This window comes from Zonotrichia leucophrys, chromosome 14, assembly GCF_028769735.1.
Source record: "Zonotrichia leucophrys gambelii isolate GWCS_2022_RI chromosome 14, RI_Zleu_2.0, whole genome shotgun sequence".
In the NCBI taxonomy this organism is placed as follows: Eukaryota; Metazoa; Chordata; class Aves; order Passeriformes; family Passerellidae; genus Zonotrichia; species Zonotrichia leucophrys.
The window spans coordinates 216,103-229,813 of NC_088184.1; the positions used below are offsets into that span (position 1 = coordinate 216,103).

At 47.3% G+C, this 13,711-nt stretch overlaps 1 pseudogene; it reads left to right on the forward strand.

Annotated features, from left to right (window-relative positions):
* The first annotated feature begins 6,693 nt into the window (after positions 1 to 6,693).
* Positions 6,694 to 13,711, forward strand: LOC135454307 (uncharacterized; annotated as a pseudogene).

The following is a 13,711-nucleotide window of genomic DNA, read 5'->3' on the forward strand; positions in this document are numbered from 1 at the left end:
CTCATCTCCATCCCACTGGGATGCATGAGCGGGTGACTGCATGTCAGGGACTCTGTCTGCCCAGCACAGCTGGGTAAGGACATGGGTTGGCAGCATGAAGCATCCTCCTCACATAAGACAAGAAGGCTGTTTCTGCATCCTCCACAACTGCAGATCAAGGAAGGGGGACAAATCATAGGGTAAGGCAAAATAAAAACTACATGACTGCAGAACTGATGTCTGAAGCAACAGCATTTATAAAAATAGACTTTTAGGATTCCTTGTAGATTGACTCTTCACAAGTCAGTTACTCCTAATATTATTCTTGAACTATTTTCAGTAGATATTATTGAAAAACTTTTGTTTAACATAACATTTCCTTCTGTGTGTGAATCTTTGATCCACTGACACAAGTGAGTGGGAAGAAACTCCTGAGTTCACAAACCTGCTGCCAGCCATGAGGGACAGACTGCCATGTCATAATCTTGCTCATGTATTTCCCAAGGTCTGTTTAAGACCAGGTAATGCACTGGTCTGCAAAGATGTCATTGAGGGTTTTTCTTATTGATGGCTCTTTATGCCTCATTTGGCTAGGAAATCCTCTTCAAATGGAAAGAGAAATATACTTGCCCTTTCAATCATATATGGGCTTGGAGTGTGGAATACGTTGTTTCCCCTTGTCATTGGCATGCTCCTGTGATAATGAAGAACCTCTAATTAACACTTGGCTGGTTTCTATCAATTAATTCGTGCTATTCCTTCAGAGAGCTCTTCTCTGTGTCTTAAATAAGGTGGTGGGAGGCTGCTGGTCAAGCTGGGCCCCCTGCACCCAGGGCCCGACTGGGGCTCGGTGAGACCCACAGGAGGGACGTGATGGGAGGGTGAGGAGGATCCCCTCTGCCTCAGCCTCTTACAGGTTTGCCATACTGCTCTTCAACCACCTTCTCACCTTCGGCTCCTGCTTTGACATCCCCAGTGTCCTACAGCAGCAGTTCCAGGGCATGAATGCCAAGGGTTGGTTTTGGGGGAACGTGTTTGGCCTCTGTCCAGGCCATGTGAAAAGGGCTGAACCAGCAAAACAGAGGCATTGGCAGCAAAGTTTCCAAACCTTTTCCTGTGGTGTCGCTACCAGAGTCACGTTCCAGGGTTTTACCTCCCAGATTCTGGGGGTGAGTGGTTGTTACAGGCATATCCACTGTGGAGATGCATGAGCCGCGGCAAGCTGGGAGGGGTTTGAGCTTTCTCTGCTGCCAGGATAACTGGGAATGTAACACCTGCCCTTGCTTGTCAGCTCCCCATCTCCACACTAAAAAATGCCAATCATGCCACTGCATGTGGGAGACCCATAGCATTGACCAAAATTACCTGCCCTGGGCTGGGAGACAGTGGTCAAGAAGAGGCACTGGAGGTAGGGCACAAGAAAAGCTTTCCTCAGTCTCCAGATACAAACCTCCTGGTACTGCAAGGCATCACTTCACATTTGCTGACCCAGAGACAGAGATGTGCAGGGGGGTTGGAGGATGACTCTATCTTGTAAAAACTAGTTACAGCCTCAGATGATGGAAAATGCTATTGTTCAAGGTTCAAACCCACATTCTAGCAGATTGTTGGGATTTCTGCAGAGATGCCAGAGTGCCAAAGCTTAGTTTCTGAACGCCTGACAAATTCTTATTTGACTCATTTTCCTGTCATGTCTGCATTTAGTTCCATGTCTGCTGAGAGGATTTGCCTCACATGTGCTGTCTTCTGGCAGGTCAGTGTCTGTAGATGGAGAGTCACCATCCTATTCTCTGTGTGTCTCAGTAGCCAGGGCAAAATAACTACAGCTTGCAAGTTGGTTGTTTTTTCTTTTTAATTTAAATGCAGTCAATCCTTAATATTCAGACAGTGAACTCCAGGCTAAATTAGGTGCAGTTTGTTATTGCAAACATGAGCTTGACCCCTGAAAAATAGGTCAGTATTATGTCACATTTTGTAACCTAGGTAAGTTTATGGGGTAGTAAAACAAAGCCATATTTTTCTGTTACTTGTACTGTGCAAACAGAATTTTTATCTGTTGATGCTTTTGACATATTTTTACTCTAGTGAGTTTAGCCTCTCCCTGTCACACACCAGTGGTACCACAGTAGCTGGAGCAGATGAGATGAAGACTTGCAGTGAAATACTTCATTCTAGAGAGCTGCTTCCTTGCATCCTCAGATATTTCCGCAGCAGCAGATCTGAAGGGTTATGAATACAATGGCCATATAAAAAAACACCTAATTAAAATCATATTTCTCTTGTGCTTGAGATGTTTAGCTTGTGCCTGCTGGTATGAAGACTCAGAGCTCATCTTTTAATGCAGATGGATTTTCAGTAGCTGGAAGATCATAGCGGGGGTTTTCCTGATCATATGGTGTTGAGGAGATGTTGCTTTTCATTAGTTGTATTGGTTTGGAACAGAAAGATTTTTTGGTAGTTTTTTTGGGGGGGGGCGGGAGGGGGGCACAGAGGTGGCTTCTGCTGGAAGTTTCCACCATGCCTGGCAGAGCCAAGCCCTGATGGCTCTGAAGATGGACATGCTGCTGGCCAAGGCTGGGCCAATGCGAGATGATGATAATGGCTCTGTGATAACAAATATTTAGGAAAAAAAATCAAAACAAAGTGGGGCACAGTTTTCTAGCCAGAGAAGAGGAGGAGGTGAGAACATGTGAGGGCAACACCAAGGTCAGTTGAGAAGGAGGGGGAAGGAGGCGCTCCAGGTGCTGGAGCTGAGATTCCTCTGCAGGCCGTGGTGAAGCAGATTGTTCCCCCTGCAGCCTGTGGGGGTCCATGGGGATGCAGATCCACCCACAGCCTGTGGGGGTCCATGGGGATGCAGATCCACCCACAGCCCGTGGGGTCCATGGGGATGCAGAGATCCACCCACAGCCTGTGGGGTCCGTGGGGATGCAGAGATCCACCCACAGCCTGTGGGGTCCATGGGGATGCAGAGATCCACCCACAGCCGTGGGGTCCATGGGGATGCAGATCCACCCGCAGCCTGTGGGGATCCATGGGGATGCAGATCCACCCACAGCCTGTGGGGTCCATGGGGATGCAGAGATCCACCCACAGCCGTGGGGTCCATGGGGATGCAGATCCACCCACAGCCTGTGGGGGTCCATGGGGATGCAGATCCACCCACAGCCTGTGGGGGTCGGTGGGGATGCAGAGATCCACCCACAGCCTGTGGGGGTCCATGGGGATGCAGAGATCCACCCACAGCCTGTGGGGTCCATGGGGATGCAGATCCACCCACAGCCCATGGGGGTCCATGGGGATGCAGAGATCCACCCACAGCCCATGGGGGTCCATGGGGATGCAGATCCACCCACAGCCCGTGAGGTCCATGGGGATGCAGATCCACCCACAGCCTGTGGGGGTCGGTGGGGATGCAGATCCATCCACAGCCTGTGGGGGTCCATGGGGATGCAGATCCACCCACGCCTGTGGGGTCCATGGGGATGCAGAGATCCACCCACAGCCTGTGGGGTCCATGGGGATGCAGATTCACCCACAGCCTGTGGGGGTCTGTGGGGATGCAGATCCACCCACAGCCTGTGGGGGTCCGTGGGGATGCAGATCCACCCGCAGCCTGTGGGGATCTGTGGGGATGCAGATCCACCCGCAGCCTGTGGGGTCCGTGGGGATACAGATCCACCCACAGCCTGTGTGGGAGGTGCCCAGGCCAGAGCAGGTGGGTACTGGTGCAGGCTGTGAGCCCCTTGCAGACCTGGTGGAGAGAGGGGGCCCTTCCTTCCAGGCTGGAGCAGCCTGTCCTTGGAGGAGTGCACCCCGTGGAAGAGTGACCCACGCTGCAGCAGTTTGGGGAGCACTGTGTGTCTGTGGGAGGGCTGATGTTGCAGCAGGTCACAGGGAGCTGCTGCTTGGAACCACAGAGATTGGAACCACACTGCAGAAGTTTGTGGAGAACTGACCCATGTGGGAGGGACCCCACAGCATTGCAGGGGAAGGACCCCTCTCCCTGAGCAGTGGAAGAAAACCTGGGGTGATGAACTGACCAAACCCTCCAGGCCCTGTCTTGTTGCACTGTTGGTGGGAAGGAGGGAAGGGTTAGGGGGGAAAAGGTGTTTTTAAGGGCTTAATTTACTTCTTATTCTCCTCATCTGATTTTGTTAGTAATAAATTCAATTTGTACCTCTAAGCTGAGCCTGTTTTGCCTTTGGAGTGTTTTTTTCCCCAGTCCTTAACTCATGAAGCCTTCATTACATTTTTCTCTCCTCTGCCCAGCTGGGGCAGGGGAGGGTGAGTGAGCGACTTTGGTGGGTGCCTGGCATTTGGCCAGCGTCAAACAACAACAGTAGTTAACGCTATTAAATCATGCCAAGTCTACCAGTTTCCTACTCTTCAGCAAATGCTTTAGAACCATGAATTAATGCAGACCAACACTGTGTTTCATATTTACATGTTGCTTAAAACTTTATACTATGTAACAAGGAGTCAGATCAAGGCGAACTATAGCCAAGAAACTAAGGGATCAGATAAAGCCGATGGTGGAGTTTTCTGGCTTTGCTTCCGGACTGAAATGTGCATAAAAGTGCTGAGCTACTGCTGCCACTGCCACAAGAAGGGAAAGGGAAGCTGCGCGGTGCCATTGGCCAGTCACTTCCCATTTGACAAGGGCTGGCTTTCAGGGAGAAGACACAAGCCCCCTAATGGCTGATTGGTCATGGAAGCGGGAACTGAGCAGACGAAATAGAAATCTAGCAGGGAAGAACTTCATTTTTAAAAACAAACATGAGTTTTTGTCTGTATCTGCACCTCACAAATGCTTTGTGATTTGCGCAGAACCTGACCTCAGTGGAACTTACCATGACAGCATCAGGTGTAATTGCACAGTGGGCTGTGTGGAAGGCTTGTGAATGACTCCAGCTCAGTAAAACCTGCCATGGGCAATCTATGCTTGGATGTGAGTCACTTTGCTCTAGCTTTGGGAGTGGGTGTTTTGATAGTTGCTTCCAGGCAGTGAGACGTACATTTCTGTTATGGTTTTCTCCTAGAAATGCAGTGATGGTTATTCTGGCTGGATACCTGATTGATAAAGTGGGAAATTGCTGTCAATTCTGGGATTCAATTAATTTATTCTTGTACTGAAGTGGAATGTCATGCTGCCCTTTCAATGCGTTCAAATAATTCAAAGGGATGATTAAAGTTTCCACTGTACTAACACCACAGAGGTGTGAAGGGTAAGGATAGCTTTGTGTGTAGGTGAGATGGTCAGCTAAGCAACTGAGACATTCATCCTTTGACCACTGACTTAAGCTGAACTGACACAGCATGGCAGTAACCACACTTTTTGCTGACACAGATGTGACAGAGACTAGTATTACATGTTTTGGATGGGACAAACTGATAAAGCAGGATTCTGCTCCCAGCTCTGGCATTTGCTCTGGTGTTTGATGAAAGGTAAGACCAAGCACTTCCAGCAGATGCAGTCACACTTTTTATGTCTCATTCTGCTGTGTCTTAAGTTGCAAATGCAAGATTTGGCTGGGGGTGTGTATTTTATTGCCATCTGTCAGAGGTGGGGCAGTTATCTTCTGTTAATTGGGCCACCTGGTTTTAACAGGTGGGGCAGTTTTCTTTACCTCTTCCAGACCCACCCTGCCTCCAGGAGATATCTTCTGTTAATGGGCCACTGAGTCTCACTGCATGGCTGATAAAATGATTCCATCATCCCATTGGGAGACGCTCCTCCCAGGGGGAGGAGCCAAGCATTCACACCTGGATAGAATCTGACATTTGGAAAACCACAGCAGCCTTTTCCCACTGGATTCCCAGAGGAAGACCAGGGTCGTCTACAGCATCCCTGGACCTTCAGAGGAAAACTCCCCCCTTGTGCAGGATCCCTGCTCCAACAGAACCACAGCTGGCACTGCAGGAGGGCTGCAGCCACCACTGAATGGGACTGTGCCACCACCCGGGGTGGTGTCAACACCACAGGGTGCCAGGTCCTGTTCTGACTCTTGTCAGTGTTGTTCTGTATTACTGCATTTTTATTTTTATTTTCCCTAATACAGAACTGTTATTCCTACTCCCATATCTTTGACTGAGAGCCCCTTAGTTTCAAAATTATAACAATTCAGAGGGAGGTGGTTGACATTTTCCATTTCAAGAGAGGCTCCTGCCTTCCTTAGCAGACACCTGTCTTTTCAAACCAAGACATGCTGTTAAAGAGGGAGTCGGGGATGATTTTTTTGGATAGATTTCTGAGACGAAAATAAAGAGCAAATGGGACAATATTTTATCTGAGAACCGTTTATTGGTAAAGGAGTGTTCCTACTGAAGGGGATAGAAACGCGAGCAGAGAGGGAAAAAGAGAGACGGAGAGAGAACCAGAAGACAGGGACAGTGTTACCGTAGGAACCTCAGCGCTCTGTCAGCACCAGCATGGCAAATGGCGCTGCGTGTCGCAAGCCATAGCGAGCTGCGTGGCTCTAGTGGCGGCTTGGCACAGCTTCCAAAGCGGCAGCGTGCCTCCGGCATCGGGTGCAAGCACAGCGAGCCTCGCCTGGCTCCTGTGAGAGGCCGGGCGCAAACCGGCTCCTGCAGCTCGCTGCGGGTCGGTGTTGCGGTGGACGTGGCCGCAGCTGGGCGCAGGCCGCGGCAACGCCCAGGAAACACAGCGGGAGCGGCGGAGAGGTCAGCGTGGGGATGAGCTGGTGCGCGGAAATGGTGAAGCAAGGCAAAGCAGGTGTGGGCAGGGAAGCAGGATGAAAAACTGAGGGGGGAATGGCCAAACCAACAGTACAGGCGAGCCCCCACTTCCTCCAAGAAACCCACAGAATGATGGCTCTCGTTGTGTCGCCGTTAACTGCTTTTATTCGCTAAAGCTCCTCCCCATAGCCCGATTTCCTGGGCATTCTTCCCAGGCATCCGGGCATTTCTCCCACCGGGGAGGGCGATGTCGCTCCCAGCCCGGTCGTGGAAGCCTCCCCTGCCCCGATTGGCCGGGCAAAGCCTGCACACCTACAGCCCTCACAGGAATCTTCCATGTGTGCAACATTTGTTGAGGCATAAATAAAAACCACATTAGTCCCTCTCACTCGGTATCACAGAGGTAAATGTCTTAGGGGAGAGAGGCACAGAGGAGATCGTGTTCTCTAGGTCATAGCTTGCAATGGAGCTCAGGGCAGAGTCAGAGCCTACAGAGTTCAGAGTTCTCTTAAGAGTCCCCTGCCTAAGGTCCCACCACTGAAAATATCATTATTTTGATGATTGCCAACTCATTTAATAAAGAGACCAGTCTTTACAAAATTGAAAGTGGAGAGTAAACTTATCAGGTTTATTGCTGTGTTTTGAGGTTCTTTAGCTTTTTGACACAGAATGCCTTTGTCCTGACTTACACATTTCTGTTGAGGTTTGTGCATTTTTTCTGTTTCTTCCTAGATTTTACTTTCTTCCTAGATGTTACTTTCTCTTTTCTCACTGTGCTGGGATCCCTCATGTTTGCTTTAGGCTTGCACTTCAAGGGCTTGCCATACATCCTCCCAATGATGTTCATGGCTCTTTGGTTCGGGAATGGGTCGCTTAGTAGTAAGGAATTCACATATACATATTTTCATATTTACATTTTGTAATATATGTTATAAAAGAATTCATGCTTAAGGGGAGAATGTATATATAATAAAAATTGTAAAATACTCTGACGAGCCTCTGACCACGAGCAGCCTGGAGACAGATAACTACATTGGAATTATGAAACTCCTGGAGGCAGCAGGAGAACAATGCTTTGTCTACTAATGAAAGAACTGGCCAGCATGGAGATGGACTTTCTCTGGAGCCATCAGGGAACACCCAAGGGTGAGCATTGCTTGGTAGATATCATCAATCAAGATAACCAAAGTCGCCAAGGAACATACCTCTGAATACACAACTTTCCCTGACATGATCAGCGCCTGCCACTACTGAGGAAACAGCAATTGTCTGGCCCTGCACAGTGCAAGAAACCTTCATACATATGTGGGGTTACAAAAGAAATCAGGCCACATCTGCCTCAGGCATAAAAAACTGTATAAAACAGCCCCGCTGGAAACAGCATTCATGAACAGAGGGATATCTGATGGGATGGAGGTCAGATCCAGGTACACCCAGCACCGATCCCGGGCTCAACGCTCTCTCTTTGGCTGTGGTTTTTGAGGCTCAACACCCTCTCTTTGGCTGTGGTTTTTGAGGACCGTATTTTGGTTGCGAAGATAAAAATCTTTCACATTTATTAATTTGGATTTCTGGCTGATCATTTATAATACATCTTATGAAAGGGTCATGATACATTTTTGCCTTCTAGACCCTTGTCCTACCAGTCGGCTTCACTTCCTCTTCCCCAGTGACTTTTGTTGTTGGCAGACCACTGCTCCTTGATTTAATGAGTGCTGAAATGTTTAATTCTTCCCATCTAACAAGTTTGTCCTTCTCTCAAGGGTGGGCACTGACATGTGATTTCTCTGCCTTTGAAATTAGTTTTGCTTGCCTTTATAGGATGGATAAGTTCACCTCCCATGCCCCTGCATGATTTAGTACAAATGGACTGTGAGGCAAGCACATACCTTCTCTGGCACATGCCTCCTCTTGGCATGTGCAGACCAGCTTTCAGCATGAGCTCTCCAGCTTGAGAGAGCTCTTGCTTCTGTGCCATGCTGTTGGTCAAGCCTGTCTGTTCAAGAGAGGATTTTTCTCTTATGTAAGTTGCACAGAATTGTTACCACAACTTTCTGGTTCAAGGGGAAGGAGCTGGCACTGGCATTTGGATTGAATCTCTCTCCAGTCTTGGGAGTGTCTTCAATTTCTTCACCCAGAATTTTGAGACAAAATTTGGAATGCAGTGGACACTCCTTTAGTGTTTTCTAGACCCAGGCCAGCTTGCTTTGTCCAATGATTAAAAGAACCTGAAAGAAGTAGTGATGTAAACCGGAAGTGGCACATGATTTTCCAGTTTTTCCTGTTGCTTCCTATGTGCAATGAGTGGTGTTTTCTGCACTGATGCCAGAAAACCCGCTCTAACTCTCTAGTGTCAGCCTGACAGTTTTATTTTCTTGACATATTTTAACATCTGCAGTCACAGATAGTCAGTACTTAATATAGGAGTACTCCCATGGAATAGAAACTTCAGAGTGAAAGAGACAGGAATGAAATGTGTTTGTTCTTCTGTACTGTGCCCAGCAGAACCTGCTGATTCTGCAGCAGTGTCTGTACTGGTCCCAGCAAAAGATGTCTTGCACATGGCTGATTGAAACCACATGTTTAAATTACTGTGAGAAGACCCTGAATTGCATATTTCTTCGTGTGAATCTGTTCTAGGGCTTGTATCTTTAAAAGATTGAGCTTCTCTCCTTCTTTTGGTGCAGTGAGATGAGATCTGTCTCAAGTGGAAGGGTTAAACAGCACATGAGTAGTCTACTGTAATGGTGATGTTAGGGAGACTTGCTTCAGTGATTATAGAGAAGTGTGATAATTGAAAAGTGTTATTTACAAAACAAGGCAGTATAAGCCACCATCCACAGAAAAGAGATGAATCTCTTGCAGAAGTTGAAACTGATTAGTGTCCTCTGATTCCAGCTCTCTGAGAAAGCTGTGGTGGTCACGGGATGTCACATCTTGTCTGACATTTAGTTTTGTGCTCAGGCAGCATTTGCAAGCACAGCACAGTACTTCTGTCAATACTTCTGTGTCAATATTTCTGTCAGTAAAGGGGTCAATACATCAGATAAAGTGTGCATTCATCTCAGAAGCTGTTTCAGAAAACAAAATGTGTACAGAACTCCTTCTGAGAAGGACATCTGCAGCAGATGACCATTGTAAAACTTGCTTTGGTGTAGGCAGCATAACCAGACTCACTACTCTGGAGCTGCCTGTGCTCACAGACCAGACTGCTGGGGCAACTGCAGGTCAAACCAAGAGGTACAGCCTGGCTTCCTGTACAGCCATGATATGCCTCCCCTGCTCTGGGGACCAGAGAAGTTTCCCAATGCTTTTATCTTGGCTTTATTGCATAGTTCTGCTGCAGGTCAGGAGCATTCTAGCCATAGGCCAGCTGAGCTCTGTCTGAGAGACTGGTGGCTTTAGCCTCACTGGCCTCAGGCAGTCCTGCAGCCATGGGAGCTCAGTGGCCAGAGCTCAGGGATTGTCACAGGGTGGTACAAGGTGAAGGGTCCTACTCTGTTTTAAGAGAATCCAGGCTTAGCAGTTATGGAGAATTCCGCATTTTACATGCAGTGGGTTTTGTCATTCAGTGTTCTCCACTCCCAGGAATTTCCAACACCTCTTGTTTTCCCAGGGAGCCTCCTCTGTGTGCTGGGGCTTGTTTCAGCCCTCACAGTCAGTGTACTTGATAAAGTGGGTAGCTGGGCTTGGATGGTGTTATCCAGCAAGAACCCAAAAAAGTGGTAGGTGGTTTTTTTCCATCTCTATCCTGGAAATCCCAGGTATAGGAGCACTGCCACCGGAGTGTAGGGAAGGCTGCAGCAACAGGAGCCAGTCCTGACCAGGAGAGGGCATTCGTACCCCTCGGTTCAACCCTGCTGAGCAGTGCTGAGAGCGCATCTGTGAGCCACCAGCCCAGAGCTCCCTGCCTAGAGCCTTCCAGAGCTCAGGGAGTGCTCAGAATGGCAGCAGCTTTCTGACCCACTTACATTCCGATTGCAGGTGGCTCAGAGGAGCGTTCTGCTGGCCTCTCTCTGAACTGCTTTCTGGCTCACAGGATCCAGGACAGCAAATAGCTAATCTGGGCAGTACTGGTCCCTTGCCAGCCCTTATCTTCAATTCCTCCTTGCATTCTGTCTAGGAACAAGCATTACAAGCAACTTCGGTCTGCAATTTTTATGCACTTTGATCTATTAGATGGCTTCCCTCTCATGACAGTACTCTCAACTGGTTTCTGTAGTTGTGTTGTGACTCCTGTTCATACTGTACCTTTCTGCTGTGTTTCTCTTAAGGGTGTACAGTGGACTCTTAACAGATCCTGCTCAAAACAGTCTCTTGCTGCCAGAACCTTCATAAAAATAAGAAAGCCTTTTTGTTTTCTTTACTGGACAGTGTTACATAAGGAATGTTTTAGAGCCAGTACATCACAAATTTCACTTAGAGGTATACGAGCTGCCTTTTATTTCCCTTTAACCTGTTGTTACTTAATCTCTTGTGCCCTTCAGTGGCTTGCAGAAAGTGGCAAGGGTGTGAAGCTGGGCTATTTTCTTGGGGAGTGAGGGCACATATTGTCTTTGCAGCAGATTCAGGACATACAGCACCTTCCCCTTCCCTACCAGCTCCTGGCCCTCACCATTGTGTTCTTCTAAAACTGCATCTTCCCCTTTGTGGCAGACACCAGGTACTGTTCCATGGCTGTGGCCCACTGACTGACATGAGCCAACAGAGCTTTGCAAACCTCAGTTTTGGAGGGACTAGGAAATATAGGGGTAATAGGCTTGTTCCTTCCACTCATGAAATGTGGAGAAACATGCCTTTGACACCTAAAGGTTTGAGGGTTCTTTGACCTTTCTTTCCCTTCATAGATGAGACAAGCTTCTGAAAGACTGCAAAAATACCTTAAAGAAAAATGATTCACCCAATATTTAAAGCTTCTAACACTGCCAAAGGAGGATCAGAAGGATTTGGGAGAAGGGGAAGGAAATACTCAATTTAAAAATCAGCCCATAGACATTTCACCTTTGTGATAGACCAGCAAAGTGGGTTCTCTTGAGCTGGGTGGGGTGTCAACATCACAGGCCTGGGGCAGCTCTGCCCTGCAGCTGCTGCACTCTGCTATGTCTGGAATATAACTGGGCTTGCTCAGCCTGGGTTTGTACAAGAGGAAGCCTCTGTATCTGGTGAAAGCTTCACACTTCCTTTTTAACGCCTGCCTTTGCTTAAAAGAAAGCAGCAACCTGGATACCTAAATTAAGACTCCTGCTTCTGTCCTGGGGCTCTGCCACAGACTTGTTTTGCTGCTTTGTTGCCCTTTGTGGATGATGTAGCAGCTTCTGTCACATTGTGAGGATGAACTTTTGTATTAGGTAAGGCCTGAAGTAAAAAAGTATAATTATTTTGGTAGTATTTCATTAGTGATTTGAAAAATGTCACTGTGAAATCAGGAGGGAAGAAATGTCATCAGCATGACAACTGATGGGAAGCAGCCATATAGATAGCCAAATCAAATTAAAGTAGATACAAGATGTTTAAATAAACCTCTGTGAGTGACTGTAAATTCTATAAAGAATTTGAGGAAGTTTAATGAAATTTCTGCATGTCTCTAACAAAACTGAAAGGCTGCTTTTGGCAGTTTTTTGTTGTTTTTTTTTTTTTCTGTAACCAGGTCTTCTTAAAGGAATTTCCTGTGCAATTCCTAGTATTTCTTGAATGCAGATGTTCAATATTTTTTCTTGCTGCTAGATTATTTTTAAACCATGGTCCTGCCCCTCAGCATTCACCCCCTTGAACTGATAAGGCTTTTAGCCTCTTAAAAGAGGATGTCAAAACTTCATGTATCATGGACAAGCAATGGCACACTGCTGCTGTGAGCTGTGCTGAAATAGGAAACACATGCTCCACTTTCACCAGCGGTTTCACTCTGCACTTGCAGAAGTGTCTTGAAAGTGTCTGAAAATACCAGCTCCTCTGTGGTGTGTATTAATTAAAAAGAAAGTAAACCATCAAAGGCTTGGCACTACAAACCAGACAGAATCAAGCTTGTTTACAAGTCCTCTCATTCAAACCCTTCCTGCCCATATGCTTGTGCTCAAACTTACTTTCCATCAGAAAATAACCAGATCAAGACTACTAATTATTTTATTTTCTTGGCTTCATTTTATTTTTAGCAAGTTTATCCAGGATAAATATTCTGGTTAAAATCAGCAGGCAGCTGCTTATATTTTTGGGGCAGTATATGAAAGCTCCCTCATTCTCTCTCCAGCAGTTGCCGTATTAATTGTGAGTACCCAAAACATGAAGCACTCACTGATAACTTGTTCCTGATTTTTTGAAATGTCCACTACAGCCCCCTCAAACAGAATTTCACCTGTTGGGGCTAGACAAGGAGTCCTTTATATCCTTGCAAACTGCAAGACGCACCTTAACCTGACTTAAATTACAAGAAGTAACATTTGGAAATTTTTACCTCTGTCCTGTAATTGTGCTATGGTAGCATCAACCCATGGTATTGGGCTGTATGTTTTGGGAAGTCTGAGATGGAAACAGAAAGGACTGGGATAAGCTCTGCAAGTAGATGGGAAAGGACAATTTGCATGCAATCAGGCCCTGATTTGTCATAGCTTCCATTCCTAATTTCCATAATTATCATGGTATGTTTTCCCTTCCCCTTTGTTAAAACCTGGGGTTTCGCTTGAGACCAGACACCTAGTGACACTTCAGTCTCAGTTCAGAGGTGTGCAAGAGGTAGAACAGCTGCTCTGCTACACTGCCAACAGCCAGGAAATGCCATGTCACTGCCATTCCTGCCAGCCCACTCTGCACAGCCCCTCTGCCACTGGGACCTATGGGAAACAGGGTCCCCTGGAAGGGGCTCTCTGTTCATTCCCTTCACCAGGACTATGCTGGACTGAGAGGTGTCCTTGCTGTTGTCCCTGCCATGCTGACTCTGCCAGTCTTTGCTCTCCTGGCATTCACATCTGTGCCCCTACTGGTCTCTACTATCTGGCTGGGGATCACTTAGTCCTTTGCTACTGGGAGTTCCCAGCTGTAG